The 11,687-nt window shown below is 35.4% G+C and overlaps 1 pseudogene; it reads right to left on the minus strand.

Annotated features, from left to right (window-relative positions):
• Positions 1-217: 217 nt before the first annotated feature.
• On the minus strand, positions 218-5,469 carry LOC141281949 (uncharacterized; annotated as a pseudogene).
• Positions 5,470-11,687: the final 6,218 nt, after the last annotated feature.

Genomic DNA, 11,687 nt, shown 5'->3' on the forward strand with positions numbered 1-11,687 from the left:
TTCTCAAGATCATGGGTAAAAACCTAAATCGCAACCCGACCATATGTGCCAAATTAAGACTCAGCCAACTACTAATTCGAAGTTTCAACATATTTCTTAAGATTAATAACAACATTTACCATGCTTTGAAGTGTTGATGAAAATGAGGTTTTAGTTTATTTATTTGTTAGGTTGTGCAAACTAGCTATTGTGAAACGAGTACCTTTACTAAAACAAATTATGTGAATGCCTTGTTAAAGAGAAAAGTTTTAAGTTTAGATCTAAAGGTGTCTACTGTGTCTGATTCTTGGATATCGGTTGGTAAATCATTCCAAAGCTTAGGGGCTAAGTAGTAAAATTATCTGCCACCTTTAGACACTTTTATTTTAGGGATAATTAAGAGACCAGAATTTTGCGACTGCAGTGCATGCGATGGATTGTATTCTGATAGTAATTCTCTAAGATATGAGGGTGCTAGGCCATTTAAGGCTTTGTAGGGGATTAGTAATATTTTAAATTGTATGCGATATTTAACTGGTAGCCAGTGTAAAGATGCCAGAATTGGACTTATGTGGTCATACTTTTTAGATCGAGTAAGCACTCTTGCAGAAGCGTTTTGAACTAGCTGAAGATTGTTTACCTGATTTGCATGGCATCCTCAGAGTAACGAGTTACAATAGTCTATTCTAGAGGTCATAAAAGCATGGATAAGCTTTTCTGCATCTGATGCAGACACCATATGGCGTAGTTTTGAGATAAAGATGAAAGAACGCTGTGCGTCAGACATTGGAGATATGGCTATCAAAGAATAAATTGCTGTCAAACATTACACCTAAATTCTTAACCGTGGAAGTTGGCACCACAGTGCAGCCATCTATGGGCAACTTGTAATCTGTCATATTATGTTTGTAGCGATTCAGTTCGATAATAAGTATCTCTGTCTTATTGGAGTTTAGCATAAGAAAGTTATGTGCCATCCAGTCACTAATATCGCTGATGCAGTCTGTTAGTTTAGAAAACTGTTGTGTTTCGCTGGGATGTGACGAGATGTAAAGCTGGGTATCATCCGCATAGCAGTGAAAACTTATGTTATGTTTCCTGATAATATCTCCTACAGGTAACATATATAACGAGAACAGGATAGGACCTAAAACTGATCCCTGTGGTACGCCGTATTTAACCAGGGAGTGATATGACTCCTCATCATTTAAATAAACAAAGTGATATTGATTGGTTAGATACGATCTGAACCAGGCTAACGCCTGACCACTGATGCCAACATAGTTTTCTAACCTATTGAGTAAGGTTGTGTGATCTATTGTGTCAAAGGCTGCAGTAAGGTCTAATATTTTCATATGTACTATTATTTGCTAAGAATGTGCGTAGCTGGCTTGCCACTACTTTTTCTAATATTTTAGAAAGAAAAGGTAGGTTTGAGATTGGTCTAAAGTTATTGAGATCTCCCTGGTCAAGGTGTGTTTTTTTAATGAGCGGTCTAATAACTGCTAGTTTGAAAGCTGTTGGAACGTATCCTATTTCTAGCGATGAGTTAAAGATATTTAGTACTGGGTTTGATACTACAGGAAAAACCTCTGAGTAATTTTGTGGGAACGGGGTCTAATATACAGGACGATGATTTATATGAAGTTACTAATTTAGAGAGCTCTTCTATTGTAGTAGCTTTAAATGACTCAAGATGTTCGTAAGGTAATCTAGTGTTAAATGTACTATTGGGTAGAGTGGTGGCTGCTTGTGTAGCTACGATGTTTTCCCTTATAATCGTAATTTTCTTAGTAAAGAAGTTCATAAAGACGTTACTATTGTGTTGGAGTTTACTATTGGATTCTGTTTGTTCTTTGTTTCTAGTCAGTTTTGCAACTGTGCTAAAGGGAAAACGGGGGTTATTAGGATTCTCATTTATAAGCTTGCTGAGATAGGTAGATCTGCCGGTTTTAATAGCCTGTCGGTAGTGTTTAACACTCTCTTTCCATGCTGCACGCCATACCTCTAACTTTGTGCTTCTATAATTTCTTTCCATTTTTCTAGCTGCCTTTTTAAGGGCTGCGGTGTGATGGTCATACCATGGAGCTGGCGGTTTTTCTTTGATTCTCTTTTTTCGAATGGGAGCAACGGCTTCAATGTGTTAGAACAGACATTGTTCAGGTTTTCTATTACAATATCTAGATCATCACAGTTATCTGCTACATGTTTCATTTGAGACAGGTCTGGAAGAGTGCTAAAAAAGCTATCTTTAGTGGTGGAAATTATTGTTCTGGCTAGTCGGTAGCATGTTGTGGATTGAGTGATCCTATCTAGAAGTACAGTGTATGAAACAAGGTAATGGTAAGAAACTGCATCGCTCTGGGGTGATATTTCGATGTCATTAATATTGAGTCCGAGTGACAGAATTAAGTCTAATGTGTGCATACGAGTATGTGTTGGCCCTGTCACGTTTTGTCTAATATTGAGAGAATTCAGAACATCCATAAACGCACGTCCTAATGCATCTTTTGGGTTATCCACATGGATATTAAAATCTCCAATGATAAGAGCTTTATCTACAGTGACTACAAGCTCAGACAGGAAATCTGCTATTTCTTTAAGGATATCTGCATGGTGGCCCGGAGGTCTATAGATTGTAGCTAAGGCAAAAGAAAGTTGTTTGTTGTTACGATCAGTTATTTCCATATTTAACAACATTAGTTCAAATTATTAAAATTTTAGTTCAGATTTTTGGTTTACTTTAAAAATTTTGTTGTATATTGTAGCTACACCACCCCCTCTCCCCTTTAATCGAGGTTCGTGTTTATAATAATAGTCTTGTGGGGTGGATTCGTTTAAACTAATGTAATCGTCTGCTTTAAGCCAAGTTTCTGGTAAACCGAGTGCATCTAAGTTTTGGTCATTAATTATTTCATTGACAATAGGTTCTTTTTGGTAAGCTGTAGTCATCTCCGTGGCTGCAGGTATTGTGGCTTCGACTCATTGTTGGTGGCGTGTGTCTCACATCGGTTTATGCGACCACATTCAGGTAACGTTATGTGTTTAAATGGCATGTTGATTTACTTGCGTTTCGCCAGTAACTCATGCCTTTATTGTAGTCAATACAATGCTGTGTATAGGCGGATGACGACTGTATGCGCAAAGTTATTTTTCTTGTGTATCCTGAGCTCCACCATATATGGTCCAGTTATGTCTTCATTAAATTTATTTATTTGTTGTTTTGGGTTAATTTCTGTATTATTGCCAGTGTATCATTTATTCTGTTTGTTTCAGTGACAATTGGTTTTGTTTCTTTATTCTTTAATTTGATTTAATTTGGTTAATTTTGTTATTGTGTGTTTCGCAGGCATTAGGCTTTTGGAGTGGTGTGAGTTTGCAGTGTACATATAGTAAAGGCCTATACGGCCGGTCATTTAGCTCAGGCTGCAGCTCCTTGTGTTGTCTTTCTGGAAAACTTGTGGTGCCTACTTTGTGGTGCCATTTCTATACTGAATGCATCTTAAATTTCTGTCATTAAAGGACAAGTTCGGTATTTTACACTTAAAGCCCTGTTTTCAGATTGTTTATAATGAAATAGAACGGTTTTGACTGAAATTTGGACATATGCGGCTGCCCCGAGAATTTTGGGGTGTTTGTGTTTCACCTCCCACCTTTACAATGGGTTTAATGGTGCACTGGAACAATCCTTCCTAAAATGCATTAGACTTTCATTTTACAAAGACATGAAACTCACCGAGTGGTCAGGGGTGTTCACTGATATGTGTGAGGATTTTTAGAGACGAACCCAAGCGCAGACGTATATGAACACTAAACACTTTATTAAATATAAAACTAGAAAACAAAACCCACGATGGGGCAAATAACAAACAATAAACTGAACAAAAGACAGGATTTACACAGGACTATACTAACTAGACTAAACTACAAAAAACAATAACAAGCAACTGGACTTAGGCTAAACTAAACAGACTTCAAATACTCACACTGACAGGACAAAACGGACCAGTACAAGACACCAAACACAAGGACTTTAAATAGGGAAAAAACTTAATGACACACACCTGAAAAGAATCATGAGTAAGGGATCGGGGGAAAAGTGACGAGACCTGGGAAATGCGTGGTCAGAATAATTCAATACTAAAACCACGCATTTCCCACATAAAACATGGTACTGCCAGGACCCCGAACATAAAGACTAGATCTAATTTAACACATGATTCAGACGGGTCCTGACAATATGCTCACACAAAAATCGCTAAAAGAGCAAAATAAATATTTCAAATTTGTATTTGTATTTATTCCGATCTCCATTAGCTGTGAAAACACAGCTATTCTTCCTGGAGTCGATACTTCACTAAGAAACATTTACATGAGTAATATGACAAAAATAACCATAATACAAACAAAAATTCATAACAGCAATAAAACAGCACATAAATACATACTCACACCCACCCACATACATCCACACACAGGACCTAGTTTAAGTTAAAATGATAATAGAGAGATACGCTTACTCATTGCGATTAGTAGAAAGTTTTTTGATAAATAATACTATAAATAATCCAATTTTCTTATTTTGAAACCATTTGAAGCACTTCGATATAGGAAGCAGCATCACAGGACCAAATCTCAGAACAAAAGTCTAATTGTGAGAGTACAAGTGTTTTTCTTCTTAGGTGCTATTGGAATAAAAGAAGATGCCTCTTCAGGAGGACTTTAAATTGTTGTTTACTATTTGCATTAATAATTTCACTTGGCAAATTGTTCCAGGAATACATGGATCTGTATTTTACAGTATTTTTTTCCGTAATTTGTTTTTACTTTGGGTAGTTTGAATCTGCCCTCTATAGCATGTCTGGTTCCATAATTATGCTCATTATAACTAAAACATAACTCACAATAAAGCACATTTGGTAATTCAGATACTACAACATTTCTTGTCAGATTGAGCAATAAGGCTTCAAATCTCTCTGTTACCTTTAACCAGGGCAGCATAGTGTGCATCCAATTTACATTTGTTCTATACAGACATCAAAGAGCACATCGCGCTGCCTTGTTTTGAACCCTTTGAAGCACTTTGATATGAGAAGCAGCAGCACAGGACCAAATCTCAGAACAATAGTCCAATTGTGATAGTACAAGTGTTTTTATAACATCTGCCACCATCTTAAAACGTAATAAATGGGAGCACCTTTTAACCATCACAAGGCTTCTGCCCATCTTGCGTACAACAGTGCTGATGTGTTTGGACCACAACAGCTTGTTATCAAGTTCTACTCCAAGAAGTTTAACCTCTTGTACCTGCTCGACATTTGTATCCTTCACAGTTATACACAATTTAGACTCATTGAATATTAAATGTTCTTTACCTCATGAGGTAATAAGATGTGTAATAAGCGGGTTAACGTTCACTGTCTCATATACGGGATAATGATCACACTCTCTGGGCTTTTTTTCTGTGATAAAAACCTGCTGCCTATACATTATTCCTTAAATATGGCAGGTAAACATCAATATTATTCTCAGCAAAACTATTTACATTTAAAAATATATAGGGAAATAATATTAACTATATACAAAAAATAAATAAACTTCACAACACAATCAAACTAGATAATAAAACTTGCTGTGTAAATTTATCTAAAACTGATGAAAATTACTGCTGGCTTAGGAGATCATTTGCATGAAATTGATTGACTAACAAATGTAAAGCTGGTGTTAAAGTGTGTTTTGACTGACTCGCTCTTCACAGAAGAGATGAAGATTGTCGTGTTTGCTCTTCTGCTCTCAGCTCATTGTGAGCTGACAACAGCTCTGAAAAGACAACACTTTTATTTTAGTAATGCCACGACATGGACAAAAGCTTAAGGCAATTGCAGAAAAGACTACATAGACCTGTCTATTCCTAACAGCCAGGTGGAAATTACAGCATTAAACACTGCAAGTGGGGTTGGTTCAAATGGATACAGCTGGGCCTGGATTGGTCTGGTTAAGAACTCAAACAATTGGAAGTGGATCGATGGAAGCCAGATAGGTAATATACAATGGACAAGCCAATTATTAAATGATTCAAGCCATCTCTGCGCTGATATTAAAAGTGGCATATTTTATGCATGGGACTGTAATTTACTATTGGCTTACTTCTGCTACAAATGGGACACTGAACTGATTGTGGTTAAAGAGAATAAGAGCTGGGAGGACGCGTTACAATACTGCAGGACTCATCACACTGATCTGGCCAGTCTGCCAACAGATTTACATCTCACCCAGGCCAAACAAACTATTGGTAATACATCAACTGTGTGGACAGGTCTACGGTTCATGGTAGGTTCATGGTTCTGGTTAAGTGGTGAGAGTCTGGGATACCTTGGTGCCCAACTGCCAGCCTGTCCTGCCAATTACACTTACTGTGGATCTCTAAACCTAAAAACTCAGAGATGGGAGAACAGAAACTGTATGGAGAAACTTAACTTTGTCTGCTATTAGAGAGGAGGGTGAGTATCAAAGCGTTATGTTCATGAAGTTATGCATTTATACTCTGTGTGGATATTCAATGTTTGCTGAATATATGAATACATACTGTAATTCAATACTGATATTCTTGTACAAAAACTTTGTTTTTCTACTAGTTTCTCATAATAACATCTAATGTGTTTTTTGTTGTCTTTTTTTCAAGGCTTTGAGATCATCACATGGGAAAACATGACAAATAAAAAAATAAGTTATGACACTAAATAATAACGTTGCTGCCTTACATTTTTTTGTTAAATTAACCCAGATTTTCAAGTCATGTCAACAATCTCAAAAATGCTGGGTTGTTTTTAACCCAGGGCTGGGTAACTATTGGACAGAACACATTGCTGGACCCAAAATAATGGGTTGTTTTAACCCAACTATAACCCAGCAGTTGGGTCAAAACAACCCATTATTTGGGTCATTTCAACCCGTCAATGTGTTCTGTCCAATAGTTACCCAGCCCTGGGTTAAAAACAACCCAGCATTTTTTAGAGTGAACTTAATATTGTTTATCTTGACAAGAGATGAGTTGTCACAACTTATAAAATGAAGTAGATTTTTTCAACTATATTTCATAAGTTATAACAACTTACCTGTAGTTATAACAACTCATCTCTAGTCAAGATAAATAATAGAACATTGAAATGACTTGTAAATCTGAGTTGATTCAAAAAATAAAATAAAACATAAAATAAGGCAGCAAAGTATGTTTAACAGTGTAGTTAGCTATTTATTTCAAAATAATAATATTGTACATTTGTAAAACCTACAGTGTAAAAAAATATGTAGAAATTACAGTATTACTGTCATCTGTGTTTTTTTTTACTTGCAACAGATTGTTCAAAGTTAAATGAACATTAAACATTAAGAAGTCTTTATCTCTACAGAATAAAACTAAAATAACAGCCTCATGCAAAGCATTCTGGGAAACAAAATCTGAAGGAAAAAACAGAAAAAGGTTGATGAGGATTCCCAGAATGCTTTGTTATTTTATAGTTTTATTCTGAAAAGACTTATGTTTAATGCTCATTTAACTTTGAACAAACTGTTGCAAGTAAATAACATACATTTAAATCTACAATAACTTACTGGCAAACAGCTGCCAGTATACTGTTATTTCTACATATTTTGTCTACAATTTATGTGAAAGTAGTGCTTGTGTAATATTTGAACTGAATATTAATTTTCTGTATACTGATGATGATTATAACAATTATGCAATTATTTTGTTTACCGTTGTTAATTGTACTTTTATTTAAGCAAAGCTAAATTTGATTTATGCCAGTGTGTGTAATCCAAGTACTGATAATGCATAAAATGGATTGAAGTTATTGAATGGTTAATCTGAGAAATATGAGAAATTATAAATGCTTATGCTATTATATATATACTCACAGCAAATAGTTGTGTGTGCGTGTACTTAAAGAGCAACATATGGTTCGATTCACAAATTTACATTTCCTTTGGTGTGTAAGTGTGTATTAGTACATGTTAACAATATGCAAAAGGTAGAAACCCCAAAGTAAACAATGACACGAGTTAAATTCCTTTTTCTTGGACTACAACAAGCACACGGATTAACAAAATAAATAAAAAATAACATTCGTTTTAACAATGAAATAGGTGCACTTTAAACTTTTAAAAAGTAAAAATTGAAACTTAAAAAAATATATATATATATATATTTCAATTGGAAATGCCTAAAAATGTGAAGGTTTTCAACTTAAATGTAATATTTAAAGTCCATACCTTATAGACACAAGCTCAGCATGCATGCACATAATCCTTATTATTCCCCATCACCAACACACCTGTGTGCTTCATTACTGTAATTATATTTAGTCACACTTTGCCATCTAGTGGACCAAAAGGAACATGTATCCTACATAATAAAAGTCCATACACGCACACATAGACACACACATATTGCCTTGAATTTTTTTATACACTAAAAATCGCAGAAATAAACCTCAATCTCAATGATAGGTCTTAAAAATATTAAAAATCCGCTTGTTAAGTGATGACATAAGGAATACTGTTTCCTGGTCCAAGTCTCCACTCATTTAAACATTATTGCAGCACCTTGCATTAGAATGGCATTGTAGGTTCGGGAGGAGCCTAAACATTCAGGCCTGTCAATCATCATCATCATCATCATGGGCGCAGCCTTCAGGCCAGCTGCATTTTTTTCCGGCATCCCTCTTTCTCTGCCAAAATCCTGAGAGTCGCTACATGAAGGCAGCTATTTTAATATTATCACTGCTAATTTGTTTTCACAGACATCCTTATGTCAATGTTTAAGTAAGCACTTATTTTTTAACCTTGGTTCAAACACATCTAAGCTTATGTGTCTGGTTGGTAAATCGTACCGTATCTGCTTCGACCAGCAGGTGGGACTATTGTCAACACAGGTACACTCTCAGAAAACGTTGTCACTGGGACAGTGCCCGTTAAAAAGTCCTAATATGTACCATTGTATATGTACCTGCGAAGTACAAGTATGCACTCTTTAGGTACAAATGTGTACTTTTTAAAAAAGGTATCCTCAATGACAGCTTCTTTTCTCTTTATTTTGAGAGTGTAAAGGTCTGTACATTCTGCTTTTGTCCACTCAAATAATATGAAATGTTCTTCCACGTGTTTCACTTTGAATAAAAAATAAAAGTAACACACCAACTCTTACTTGGTAGGTGGTAGGAAAAGCCATGTTTTCAAATGACAGAACCCAGGGTATCATGTATATCGAAAAGAGCAGTGGTCCACGCACGGAGCCATGAGGCACCCCGGTATCCCGGTATGCCTGCCTTAGGGTTTCAATGACTGAGAGCAGCGCAGTCTCAACGGAGTGACTGCTTTTGAAACCAGACTGAGTTCTATCCAAGAGCTTATTTTGTTGAAGAAAGAGGAGAGCTGGTCAAACACCACATCTTCAAGAGTCTTGGCAATGATAACAAAAGCACTGGGAATTCAACAGTTTTTTTTTTCAGTGTTGCAGGGTTTAAAAATTGGCTAGTTTTAATTGGCAATAGGGCTGGTTTTGTTACACAGCTCTCTCAACCCTAACTACGTGCTTGCGCAGGCGTTTGGTTCGGATTGTATAAAATGTACATGTAAACTGTACTGTTTTAATCAGTCGGACTGACAAAAATTGGTCCTAGAAATCATGGCCATTGTGTTATTCTGATTTTTTATGTTGAATATTTAGACATTTTTATGCCTATTTTACTAATTGTTTGTAATATATTTGCATAATTTGGGTAATGAAAACTTAGAGGTATATTTGGAGATATGTTCATGTTATTGTACATAAAGATCAGCATGCATTTTCATTTCATACAATGATAGATTAAACATACTTGTGTTTTATTATTGAAGGGTCTTTTAAACTGTTACGTTTGATAACTTAAATATAAACTAAACATGACATTCTTAACAACTGAGAACAAATAAAAACTGCCTCCAAACTTGGCCTGCTCATGCAATCCCAGTGATGTCAAGCATTTACAACTGTCTCATTTAATCTCAACAAATTCAGATTGATGACTGAATATTGTCATGCAAACACAGTCAAACTGGCAAGCACAGGTTAAAACTTCTGTGGAAAGTAAGCAAGTTGACATACATTATATTCCTCATCACATGCACTTTCATCATCACTCATAAAGAAATTAACTTGATCAAGAAAACAGAGCCATGTGTTTACACACTAAAAAAAAATTAATTCAATTTACTCAATTTTTTAAGGTAAGTGGTTGCAATGCATTTATTTAAGTTACAGTTTAACTATTTTTTTTCTTTTATTTTTCTATTTTTTGTTTTGTTTAAATGTAGCTTAAATAAATTTATTGCAACCACTTATCTTAAAAAAAATTGTAAATTAAATTAATCTTTTTTTTTCAGTGGGTTTAGGCGATTGGATAAAGTAGTTTAAGTTGGTTACTTACCTTGCACACAAACAATAAATGGGCTGTGTGGTAATGTCGGAAAATTGCATGTGGCACCACAGAAATCCTGTTTGTCTGTATAACCCCTTTAATTGATGAAAGAAAAAAAAATATTTATTTCCTTGCTGACCAAACCAATAAGATGCTTGTAAGTGTAAATAGACCCTCAAGACAGAATTGTCTGACTTTTACTGCCAAATTTCCTGATTTGACTTCATGGTGTTTCCATTCGGCCATTTTTTGCATTTATTTGTTTGCTTGGTACATACAGGCACCTGTGTTCCAGATCATAAACTTCTAGTCATTAAGATGACATTTATTTAAAAGTTAAGGTTGTTAAGGTTGTAAAGTCATCTCCTTTTTTAAACCTTATTTTGTTATCTTATGTTATTGTCTTAAGACTACAGTACCTTAATGCACTTCAATAGATTGTAATAATTATGCAACATTGAGCAAAATAGAAAAATCTTGAGATGGAACATAATTTCTTTCTATACTCAATTGACCAAAAAAAGGATTTTGCTTCCTTGTTCTCTTTCTTTATGTCTCAATAAAATAAATAGCATTGTACATCATTTAAAGAAAATCAGAAAACAAAAGTTTTAAAATGTTTTTGCTTGTCTGGGGATGTAAATTTGGGTGAGAGCATTTTCTTTTTTTTCATTGAATTCATTTTTCAATGTCGTGCCACATAATATATCTTCTGAGATGGCAAGATCATTTACATGAACACCTGTGGTGAAGGCAGCAAGAAAGTTGTTTACACCATAAAGGCATGAAATGAGAACCCTCATCAGGTATTAACCCTTCAGTACAGATGAGGATAGATCACTTTTGCATTTCAACAAACATTTATGAGATCTTAAGTAAGTGCAAAAAGTTTTAAATAAGCGCAAACAAACACAAATACAATACAATAAATTTGAGTTAGGACAACCAAGCCCACTGAGATGCTGTGTAACAAAATCAAGACCTAAAACTGAGTGGGCCCTATCTTGCACCCAGCGCAAATTACTTTGTCAGTGACGCATGTATCATTTGTATTTTGCACCGGTGCACAGCAGGTTTTTCCCTCCACAGATGCACGTCGGCAAACTAGGGAATTAACTTGCACTCCCTGGGTGGTTCAGCACAAAAAAAGGAGGCGTGTTCCAGCGCAAACCATCCCTGATGCTATTTTGCAGTTTCAAAAAACAATTGCGCCACTGACCAGAAAAAACTAGTCTAAAGTCAGTGGAGCGT

This window comes from Paramisgurnus dabryanus, chromosome 3 (assembly GCF_030506205.2).
Source record: "Paramisgurnus dabryanus chromosome 3, PD_genome_1.1, whole genome shotgun sequence".
Classification (NCBI taxonomy): domain Eukaryota; kingdom Metazoa; phylum Chordata; class Actinopteri; order Cypriniformes; family Cobitidae; genus Paramisgurnus; species Paramisgurnus dabryanus.